The 12500-nt window shown below is 38.2% G+C and overlaps 1 protein-coding gene and 1 pseudogene across 9 annotated transcripts in view; both read right to left on the bottom strand.

The window, feature by feature from the left end:
• Window positions 1–12500, bottom strand: part of LOC138019970 (zinc finger CCHC domain-containing protein 14-like) — a 129106-nt gene that overhangs the window by 57644 nt on the left and 58962 nt on the right. The gene's annotated exons all lie outside the window — the stretch shown is intronic.
• Window positions 7020–10632, bottom strand: LOC138018764 (uncharacterized; annotated as a pseudogene).

The following is a 12500-nucleotide window of genomic DNA, read 5'->3' as shown; positions in this document are numbered from 1 at the left end:
AAATTTCACTGGAAAAACAGATATCGCACTCATCCCTTCTTGATTCATGCAATCAGAGCTTTTCCATCCTCCCGCTCACTTCTCTTTAAAGTTTCATGATGATTCGGAAATAAGTGTGCCATTCTTTTGCCGGCCTGATCTGACGGACGTTTTCCCCATGTCTTGCAGTTGCACTAAGCAAACATTTACTCCACACACTAAGGAAGGCCTGAACTTGTTGTTTCTGCTGCTTTTCAGTCTAATCTGATGCCAGATCAAAATGTTTTTTGGCCTTACGTTTGCACCAAAAAGTATCACAGTAAAAGGCAAGCCAAACAACGGATGAAGAAAAAATAACACAATTTTTATATAAAACTCTGAATTTCGAATTCTCAGACTAAAATTTCTGCAGTCTCCGACTATGAATCAAGGCAAAGGTCATGATGTTCTGTCAAAAGGAAGAAACTGATCATGTGCTTATTAAGGCAGCCACAAAGGTGCATGTGATCACCTTGTGTCAAGGTTCTTCTTTACATTGAATGAACTGCAGGGGAGAATGTTAACCGTTTGTCGCTTTCACAGTTAAACAACATACTTTTTCATCAAGAAATTTCCGTCTTCTGTTTTTTTAATTTTGTTGTAATATTTAACTGAATATTTACATTTCACCTGTCGGGTCAGGAAGTTTTCTTTGTCGGGTTGACCTGAGACGTGACTCTTATCTGGAACACTGTTGAAGGTGCTAAAACTGGATGTTTCCTAAGAGTAATGCTGGCTGGGCCAATCCAAAAAAAAAAAAAAGAAAAATGCTAGAATAAGTACTCCTGGTAAAGTCGATGCTTACAAGCCAAAAAGCCCATCAGGCCGGCGCTCATCTCCGGTTTCCGTAGCATGAAGTGACTACAGTAGGAGTTATTTCTACTCCACCATGGATGTGATGCTAGTCCATCACAGGGTTACCAAAGTATTTCGCCAGTACCCATTTATACACCTGGGTGGAGAGAGGCATCCTGAGAGTAAAGTGTCTTGCCCAACAACACAACATAATGTCCCCAGCCAAGACCTGAACCCGGACCACTCGATCCGGAGTCGAGCACTCTAACCATGAGGCCACTGTGCCTCCCAACTCCTGGTAACTCCAACAATAAAGCCCTGGCTAAACGAGAGCGAGAGTTGATGAGAGTTCACGAGAGTTGAAACTCTTGTGAGTGATCGAGAGTTGGCCAAATGAGAGCGAGAGTTGATGAAAGTTTGTTGAGAGTTACACGTGTAAAAAAGAGAGACCCTGGGAAAACCCTTTCTGACGTAAATATGGCGACTAGCCAACTGGTATATTTAGCAAGCCAGATCGCTAAAATGAGTTTGTGTGTAAGCTTCTGCAGGTTTATTTCTAATGTTTATGCTTTTGGGCTGTCACTTCCCTATTGCAATAGTCCTTGGAGGAAACATCCCAGAGGCAAGGTCTTGAATAGTATAAGTCAATTAGTGCAAAAATTTCCTCCCGACTCCACTTTTTTTCCAAAGCATTGGCATTGTTCCTTGGTCCCCAAGTCCGATGCCATATTAGTTTTCCTGTTTTATCTCAGCCCACTGGAAAAAAGAAACTGTAACTGCTGACCGCAAAACTCTCACTCAAACTCTCATGCACGGCTAAACGAGACAAACTCTCGACAACTCTCATGAAAATTTGAGCAGCTTCAAATTTGATGAGAGCTCTCGAGAGTTAATGAGAGTAGCGGAGAGTGGATGACAGTTCCTAGCCAAACGACAATAAGAGTTTCAACTCTCGTCAACTCTTGCTCCTGTTTGGTCAGGGCTTAACAGAAGCAGGCCAGGAGATCGAGCTGGAATGCGGCATATTTCTCATCATCCCAAGAGCTGCTTAGTCCGGATAAAAAACACTACCTATTTTTTGTTTTGTTTCCTCAGAAACATATCTATTTTGACTTCATGGTGAACTACTGTAATTGCAAATCTAAACATCTATGAGATCCAAAAACAAATTATGAACACACGGACCTGAATTATCGCAAATCATAATGCTGACAAACACAAAAGTGAAGGAAATGGTTCATAAATATGATGTTTTGTACTATCTGAAAGTGCTACTGTGAACAAAAAATCACTTTCTTTTTTTCTTCAGATTTTGAAAGTGTGTTTGCTTCAAACTTGACTGCAAATTTTGAGCTTTGATTTTTATTCAAAGGTTGTTTACTTTGAGCGTAAGTTTTGCACTTAAAGGGCCACCATTAGTCATGTTCCAAACTGAACAATTGGACATCAGAGGGTTGGATCTAGGCAAAAGTGACGTCATTGACTCACTAGCTTAAAATTTCAGCTATAAACGAAGCTTATTATATATGCAAAACACAAATTTGAAAGTCTGAAAGCCCCAAACTCTCATGCTGCATATTAATTCAGCCGCGTACACACTCATTGCATTCTTAAACCATTGAGTCTTTGACATCATTTTCTCCTCTATCCAGCACTCTCAAGACTATAAAGTTAGTAATGGCTCTCCATGAAAAAGGAAAATTCCAGTTAAAATAACCAGGTGACTTTTCTAAATCAAGGCTTAAAACTTGGGCCACTTACTGTTTAGTTGACATACATGTAGTTTTGAAATCCAAAGAAAAATATAATCGATTTTTTGGTCCTAGTAGTACTTGAATGATTTTGGGTTAGATCAAAGCGATACATTGTTGAAAAATCTTTGTGTTAATGAGTAATGCAAACACTCTTCTCACTAGTAGGTCGTAGCAATAAATTGGGTTAACCAGGCACCAGTTAAAGAAATATTGTTGGCTTCCCAAATAAACTTCATTGTACACTATAGTTACCAAAACAAATCATTTTCTGACGTTAAAAACTATAGCTGCTTTTTATTCATTTGCCAGAAAGAACAGGACTAAAAATTCCTGTCATTTTTATGAAAACTGCTCGCGTATCAAATTTCAACCCACATATGCAAATTAGTTAAGTTCAAATATTACACTACACAATGAATCCACAAAGGCCGAACAATCTCACAGAAATCTTTTCTAATGAAAAATTTTATTGAAACAAACGATATCTTTGCTATTAGAGGCAAAAAACCCATCCTAATTTTCATTGCATGCATGAAAACAAGAAACCCAATTCGTGGAGGGTTGTTCAATACACCCACATTGAGTCGAAACTGTCTTGTCTTTACACAACTCCTCTTAGAGACTGTCGATTCGCAAGTTACTTAGAAAAATTACAGGAAGAAGGATAACGGGACAGTAAGAAATATTGACAATTCGACTTGAATCAACTTAAATCGAGATCTGCATTGTCTTGACAATGTTTGGCCCACAACCAGCAAGGAAGGAACAGAATCTTAAATGACAACACCTATTATCATTAATATAGCCCCTGGAGCACTTCCCCAATCTCCGGCCATTAATACTACCCCCTAAAACCTACCAAAGATACAAACAGAAGACTCTAGGCACAAAGACAATACTCAGCAGGGGAGTGACGAGAAAGACCTGTTGCGCAACTTTTCCATTTTCCTGACATGGAAAAAAATAAAATAAAAGAAAAAAATAAAACTCATCTCATTTTCTAACTGGATTGCCTATGTTAGTTTTAAGGAAACTATTTCTCATTTATTCGAACCATCTAGAATTTAATAAGATCTATGAAAAGTTTTAGAATTTCACAGCAAAATGAGTAATATAGCTCGCCACACGCGCATAGAAATTATCGTGAGGAAATGGGCAAATACCCAACTTCTTCTCCGTAAACTTGGAACACGTCCTACACCAAATAAATACAAGACTAATTTCTCATGGTAAATAAAAAAAATTGCTACTCATGCTATCAGCAAGGTTATGGAATCTGCTACTGCTAACCTTTCGCTGTCTTCATTGGTACAAGTGTAAACCAGGGTATGTAAGTTTTTTATCTTTTTATTTGCGCTAGCCTTTCAAGTGTTGCGTTTGTCAAAATTAGTGCTATTCTTTGCTACATCCTGAAATGATTATTTGGTTTCATTGCAACCCTTTTTGATTTAAAACCTCTAGGATATTGTTGTAATCATCCATTATACACTGTATATGCTGTACGCGAGTCAGGATATGTAAACTACACGTATGTGCTACAAATCCATATTAATCCTCATGTGAGGCAGGTACCTTTTGTTGTTTCTATTTTTTGGCATATCGTGCCACATACCAGGCTTATTTCAGTTAGAATCTATAATAATTATTGTTAGTATCTTAATTATTCAGTTTGAACCTATGATCTATCCGCAACTTATGAATAACTAGAGTTGGCTTCTACATCTGTAAACTCTTATCATCCAAACTATGAACATCATTCTGTGAAAACTATGGATTTATTTGCTATTGTTCGATTTTGATTTGTCAATTCCACCATCAGTATTTACAGCAATGACACTGTACACAGCCTTGATTGATTATTTCTCTGATTGTCTGTACATTAAATCCCTTGAATTAATCCATCGAGTTCAAAATTCTATCTTGTACCAAGAGACCCTGAGACTGATTCAGAGCTTTGGAGTATTGGCAACCTCTGTTACATTGTAGTTCCGGGCAGTTACAGCTTATACATGTATGGCAACTCAATTTAAAAAAAAACGCCACTCACCACTTGCCATATGGCAACCCAATAACTATTTATAGAATGTTCCTAACAATCGCAGCAATTTATTATCCAAATATGTCTCCTTGGAGAAAATAGAATTTCAATTATAGAAATCTTCATATCCAGAGTGCTAATGCCAATCTAGTTAACTTTAGGACCTCCTGACAACCGCCAAACTGTGCCTTGTTCCCCGAATAAGATGTATGTATTTTAGATTCATAACTTGGGCCAATTTTCGAACAACTATTGTTGACCTGAACTGTCGTTAACTATACTGCAGTCTAATGTATGATTCACTTCATATATCATTTCATTCCTTGATTCATTAATCACCAGAACCGTTAGAACCCACAAAAGACCAGGACATAACATCAGTGGCGTCATAGCTCAGTTGTTTAGAGGGTCACACTGGCATCATCATGAGGTTCAAACCCCGGTGAAGTCCTTTATTTTTCAGAATTCTCTACGCAATTGCCAAAATTGCGTTCATAACTGCAAGGATCATAGCTTTACTTGATTTCATATCCGCAGTTCAATATATAATTTACTTCATATATTCATGCATTTCGTTCATTATATCTGTCACTGAGTCTCTCCGCTTTGTCATCCATCAGTCATGATGTCAGCATGTGTATCGTTGTCTATGCTACATGTAATACTGTACCTCTTACAGTCCACATGGAATTTGCTGCGAACTAATGTTGCAAACTAATGTGACAAGCGAAATAAATGCCCCCTAAAAGTGTCAGTACCAAAAATCTGGGCTACTCTCTTATAAAATCTCAAACGTGTATCTTAGGCCTTTATTTTGGTGAGAATCTGCACGATCAAAACCTTCAGCTTCATAACTTTAGAACACTTTTAAATTAAATCGTAGAAGTGATAGGCAGCAATAGTGGGAAGTACAAGTGTAATATGACAAGTACTTTTTCAAATTTAACTAAACATTGTGACTGTGCAGTGTGGTCAATGACTCCTGCACTGATTGTGAGGCTGCTTCTACAATAAAAGCTCACTAAATGTTCTTGCTTGAAATTGAAGCATCATGCTACAGGGGGCAACCACTGATGCATATTTGTCTCGACATCTTGACTGGTGCCAACAGGGACATCATTTCAAGCCCTGAACATGCATGCCTTTGCAAATGAGAGAAGTGATCCTCGCACTAACGTCTTATCTGGAGAACTAAAACAATTATCATAGTCTTATACAGCTGTTTCAAGAAAGGTTTTCAGAGAAAAGTGCAAAATCGCACATGACAAGCACGAGGGGTATTGTGGGATTGTTTTAACAGCGAATGGACATGTGATAAAAATGGCACAAGACTCCATTCATTTTTGATTGTAGGTTTAAAACCGTTGTTCAGTTAAAGCAATACTTTCTTCAAAATAATTGTGAGGCAGAAATTTTTACAGCAACTGACATGAATTTCCAAATCGGGTATTTCGGAGAGGGAAACAAAAAATTCTCCATTAATTTTTGTCCAAAACTAAAATGCTCCATGACTAAAGAACCTCATTTTAACACATTTCACCCGATTCTGAGCAATTTCTGTATTACCAATGACGCAATGCAATCCCACCCATTTTGATTTATTCATACTTTTCTCTACCTTTTTGTCATAATTATTTTCTTGTTGAAAGCTTTTAATCCTTTTGTTTTTTCCTCCATTTTTTCAATGACTGTGCTTTTTCTACACGCTCTCCATTGTGTGTGGTCAAAGACAAAATTTCTCAGCTTTGACCAGATCACGAAAATTGCTTGCCAAAATTCACATGTGTTTTGGGCTTTCTACATGTGCTTTGCATTTGTTATGTAAAACATAGCTTCCAGAACATTCTAGGGTGGCTACCAAGCCTAGTTTGGAATCCTTCAAGGGTGAGATCCCGACCGAAGCTTTTCAACTTACGTACTTCTATTTGCACTTGATGCAACCTGAAACCCTGCACAAACGTTTCCAAACGGTTCACAATAAGACTAGCTCCTCCGTGAGGGTACACTGGGTTGCCTGCACCGTTCCAGACATTTTTTTTCAAGTTGGGGGGTCATTAAGACCATTTAAGGGGTCACCCAGAAGTCATACCAGCAGAGGCCCTTTCGCTCACAGGTCCTCACACGTTTGTACGACGAAACAGATCCTTTTCTAAGGTTAAAAACCTGGCTACCGGCCTATTAATCAATCATTTGTCATAAAAAAGAAATTCCTGTCCTCTTTAGAAAAAATAAACATGCATTGCTTAAACTTGAACTTGATTTTTATTTAAACACGGTATATCTATCAGATAAAATAATAATAATAAAAATTACAATCTTCTTTAATCTATATAAACATGATCCGAAATTAAAAGAGAAAATAGAGAAAATAAAAAAATTCTGCTTTGTATAGATGCCGTGTGCGTTTAGTCATTTCAGACGAAGAAATCGCGACAACCATTTCGAAAAAAATTGAAGTGATTTTGCTTGCAGCAATTCAGGGGACAAGCTGTTCCAGATAACCGCACCATTATAGCTAAAGCTATTTTTCAGGAAATTGGTGCGGGGCAATGGAACAGCTAGTTTGTTTTCAGAGTTCCTTAAATTATAAGGTGGATCATAATGTTATGCGCCTGACATGGCTGCACGTTGTTTCAGTAGCTCGCTATTTTTTGTTCTTTTTTCTAGCGTGGTTTTATATTTCTTTATTTTTAATGACTGCCTCGGAGACTCCAGAGGAAATTATGTGGAGCCATTTAAGTTTTACTCTTGGGAGCATGATGCGGGAGACCAAGGATTGCTCGGCCGATTGTTGTGTGGTATAAACATGGCCGCCTATGTTTGTCACTTCCTTCGGTTTTCGATTTGGCCATTGACATGGATGTTGAACGTAATCCAGGTCCTGCTTTTCATTGTAATTCTATTTCACGCTATCGAATGACCCAGGATCAAGCAGCGAGAACTAATTTGAGTATATCTTCGACTTCTTCTTCATTATCTTCGTTTGCTTCGGCTGTTACACTTTCTACCTGGAATTACAGGAGCCTTGAGGTTATGCTTCCTGTAGGCCACCCTAACGCTTTGGGTACCAAGTATTGTGTGAGGCGCTTTGGAAACTCTTTTTGGCCTAGATAGAGGGGCAACAGAGCCGGAAGGCGTGTTCAGGAAAGAAGACGAAACTGTCATTTTAATATTCCTACGATTGTTTTAGTCACCTTCATTCTTATCGCTGTGTAACACCATTACATCAAGGGGCAGCTTATGCAAATCCGCGCTGTGTTGATAACTTAATCTCTATCGCTTGTACACCTATAAATTTTTGCAAAGAACCTCACCTTGCTGATTTGTGTCCGCTTAATGCAAGATCCGTTAAAAACAAGACCTTAGCCATCAAGGATTTCGTAGTCGAAAATGATATTGATATGATGGCTCTGACAGAAACTTGGCTTAATTTCGCTGACAACGATAATGATTTCTTCATCGTGATATCTGTCCAACCGGCTACAAGTTTATACGCGCGTCGCTCTACTGACAAAGATCACTTTATAGATCAGTGCAATGTGGTTTCGAATCTGATTTCTAATGCTAAGCTTGAGTACTATTCTGGCTTAATTGAGGACCATCAAGGTGATCAGCGGATTTTATTTCAAACTGTGGATAAATTATTGCACAAGAGAGCTGAACCGATGTATCCTCATTCTTCTTCTGATGTGGATTTAGCTGAGAGATTCGCAGATTTCTTCAATAGCAGAATTGTACATATCCATAATAACCTCTCTAGCAATGCTTGCGATGCAGCACCTTTCCTCTCAGACTCAGTCCACTGCCCTTTTCAGTTGACCAGCTTTGAAGAGGTGTCGGGTTGAACAAGTGAAGCATCTTATCAAGGCTGGTTCTATAAAGTCGTGTGCTTTGGATCCAGTTCCTGTGTGTGTGCTCAAGAGACAGGAATTGTTGCGGACGTCCACAAGGAAGCGCTGTTGATCCCTTTATTGAAGAAGGTGGATTCTGACTTTGAGGTTTTTAGTAATTTTCGACCGGTTTCGAATTCAATGTTTACTTCCAAATTAATTGAAAAGGCTGTTGCTCATCAGTTAACTAGCTATGTTTTGAATAATGATCTAGGTGAAGTTTTCCAGTCTGCATACAAGAGATTGCATAGTACTGAAACGGCTTTGCTTAGAGTTCAAAATGATATCCTGCGAGCTATTGATAATCGCCGCTCTGTTATCCTATTGGCTTGTTTTGTTAGATCTATCTGCTGCATTTGATACCGTTGACCATTCTATTCTTTTGCAGCGATTGTCACATCATTTCGGTATTAAGGGCATAGCGCTTTCCTGGTTTAAATCTTACCTCACTAATAGAAAGCAGTTTGTGATGGTTCGAGAGGGAAAGTCCACTAGTCAAGATATTTTTTGGGGTGTACCTCAAGGCCCAGTCTTAGGACCTATTTTGTATTTACTGTATACATCACCGTTGGGGAACATAGTTAGATTTCACGGGATGTGTTTTCACTTCTATGCAGACGACAAGCAAATTTATCTTTCATTCGAGTCACCTTCGACGGTTCACAAACTTTCTGCTGTTTCCTGCATTGAGGCCTGCATTAGTGATATAAATAAGTGGATGCTGTGTAATAAGCATAAGCTTAATAATAGTGAAACGGAGGTGCTAGTCATTGGAGCGCAACACCGCCCTCACCCACAGCTTGATCTTTTACTTGTTGGCGATGAGCAAGTAGTACCTACTTCATCCGCGAGAAATTTGGGAACCGCCTTTGATGACAACATGACACTTGAGTCTCACGTCACTGCTATTTGTAAATCTGCTTTTTTTCTCATTAGGAATATCGCTAGAATTAAGCGATATTTGTTGCAAGCGAATATTAAGACTCTAATTCACGCGTTTGTTACTTGTAAGTTGGACCACTGTAATTCGCTACTGATTGGTCTTCCCTGCTACCTAATTAAGAGGTTGCAGATGGTTCAAAATTGTGCTGCTCGGTTGGTTGTTGGTGGTCGTAAATACGACCCAGTTACGTCAGTGTTATGTCAGCTTCATTGGCCACCAGTTGAGCAGCGCATAGTTTACAAGATATTGCTCCTAACGTATAAAGCTCTCAACGGTTTAGCCCTCCTATATTTATATGATATGCTTGAGGGTTGCATTCCTGTGCGCAGGCTTCGATCATCTGATAATTATCTTTTAAACGTTCCTCGGTACAATCTCAAGAGTTATGGTGGTAGAGCTTTTTCCGTTGTAGCTCCTAAATTATGGAATAATTTGCCACTAGATATAAAGTTAAGCCCTAATGTCAATGTGTTTAAATCTAAGCTTAAGACTTATTTGTTCAAGTATAGTTATTATTGATAGCATTTCTTAGCTTTATTGTTTTTTAATATTGATTTTTATTGTGTAAAGCGCCTTTGGACATTGGATAAAGGCACTATATAAATGCCTACTTATTATTATTATCATATTTAGTGAAAAGAGAACCAAGATAGTCGGGCGCAAGACCATGAATAGATTTATAAACCATGGTGGCCACTTGTATTTGTCACTGAGTATCCAACCATTTCCAGTTGAGTTGCTCAAAAAGAGGATCAACGCTTGTGTCATAACTGGAGAAGGTTAGAATACGGTCAGCCCGGTTTTGCAACTTTTGGAGCTTATTCGAAAGACTTTTGTAACAATGCCCCCAGACCTCGCTGCAGTAATTAAAGTACGGTTGAACTAAGGCATTGAAAACGGACTCCAGCGTGGTTCGGTTAACAAAAGGCCTACAACGTTTAATTGCTCCAATGCCTGATGCGATTTTCTTGGCTATTTTTTCAATATGTATATTCTATGAAAGGTTTTCGTCTATATGCACACCCAGAGATTTAACCGAGCTAACTTGTTTAATTATGTCACCACCTATGATTAGTTTAGGGGGAGTATCGTAAGTACCTAACCTTTGCCGCGATCCAATTAACATGAACTCAGTTTTAGATGAATTTAGAGTCCATTTGTTAGCAGCGAGCCATATGTATTAACATTGGATATAGGTCGTGATTCATAACATCATTGATCGTTTCTATGTTGTTACTCGCAAAGGTCAGGTGGGTATTATCGGCATACATACGTGCAACTGAATTAGACAGGTAATTAGGAAGATCATTTATGTATAAAATAAAAAGCAAAGGTCCTAGAATTGTTCCTTGCGGAATACCACAAGTGAGAATTTGACTATTTGAGAGCGAACCATTTACGAAACACTGTTGATTGCGATTATCTAGGTATGACTTAAACCATTCATAAGCGATACCGCGGTTACCATATTCGAATAATTTGGACAGAAGAATTGTATGGTCAACGGTATCGAAAGCATCTTTTAGATCGAGAAAAACTACTGCATTTACACTGCCTTTATCTACATTCAATTTTATTATTGCACTTTTGGTATTGTACGTGTGGTAGTGACGTAACACAGCGATTTATTCCATATAAAATGTCAACTGAGCTGTGTGTTGTCTTCCAGGAGATTCAAGTTGTCCTTGGTAATATGTAGTTCTAACAGTGCACAACATTGTTTTGGTATTGTCTATCATTGTAACTCCATGGTAGAAGTCTTGGGTAAATAGCCTGAGAAGACATGTGGTTACTAGCAAAGTACTGAACCCAGAAAGATTGAAGAAAATAAATGGGAAGTGAGAAACATTATTTGGCTTCTGGGCTGACATGTTGATAATTTTCAAGCTCCCTGACAACTTCTTTCACCACAAGTTTAAGCGTGCCCTCTGAGCAGCTTTGTAATACTAAAATTTACTACAATTAATCCCTCTCTGGCGGGGTTAGTATCTGGATGGGTGACCAACCCCTTCGTAAAACATTGGAAGCATTGGACCAAAAATACTATTAACGCTAACAAATGCGAACTCAGCAAGGTACAGATTTTGTCAGCTTGCTTTATGCAAAAACAAATATTGATGAAAAAGTAAATTGATACACAGTTTTTAGAAAGAGCAGAAGGAAGTTTCCAGGACGGTCGCTCAAGAATAACAAATTTACGACATGAAAACAACATTAATTTTTGAACCATGAATATAAAATATAAAAAGTTACGATCAGCAACAAACATTTTGGGAGATTTTTTCTACATTCAATTTTATTGTACTTTTGGTTGCACAAATAAATCGCAAAATCGAAAGTAACATAGCCGGAATTCAGCGGGCGCCGTGATTAAGTTACCGCGGCATGTTTACTCGCCAAACAGTGAAGCATCTGTGTCAAATGAAGGCAAGATACCGGGTTTTCGTAAGTTTCTTTTTCTGTCAAGTGTTATAAAGTTTGACAACTATTAATGAACGAAATCAAAACAAAGATCAAAATCGCCCAAACTCTTGAGGTTGACCATTGTTTCTGCAAAGTCAAAAATTTACTCTCCAAGACAAGGTTATTTATCACCAGGAAATTCCATCATTTTGGAAATAGCAGCTACTTTATTATTCACCGGCGTCACAATTTTTTGCTGATTTTGCGGCTCATTTTGTTGAAACTCAAGCACCCTTCCAAAAGACCTGTTTATTTTCGTGAAACCTTTCCTGCTTACAGAGCAATACTAAAAATATCCTCCCATATCACGTTTCAACCTTAAGCTCGAAAATTCAATACACAAAATGATATTATGATTCACAAAGGCAGAAAATATCACAGAATCCTTTTCCAGCGAAACATTTTATTGAAACAAACAACATAAGACATGCACTAAAACGCCATTCGCGTTGCAATGACTTTTGACACCATTGCTGGTTAACAAGAATAACCAACTCACGAGGCAGAATGTATATTTATATTTAATTAAGTTAGCACAACAGAAAAACGCTAACCTCATTTTGACACGAAAATGCTTTACTATTGCCATAAAAACTATC

Source organism: Montipora capricornis, chromosome 10 (genome assembly GCF_036669925.1).
Source record: "Montipora capricornis isolate CH-2021 chromosome 10, ASM3666992v2, whole genome shotgun sequence".
Classification (NCBI taxonomy): domain Eukaryota; kingdom Metazoa; phylum Cnidaria; class Anthozoa; order Scleractinia; family Acroporidae; genus Montipora; species Montipora capricornis.
The sequence above is the reverse complement of the archived record's forward strand: the minus strand, read 5'-3'. Positions and strand labels throughout refer to the sequence as shown.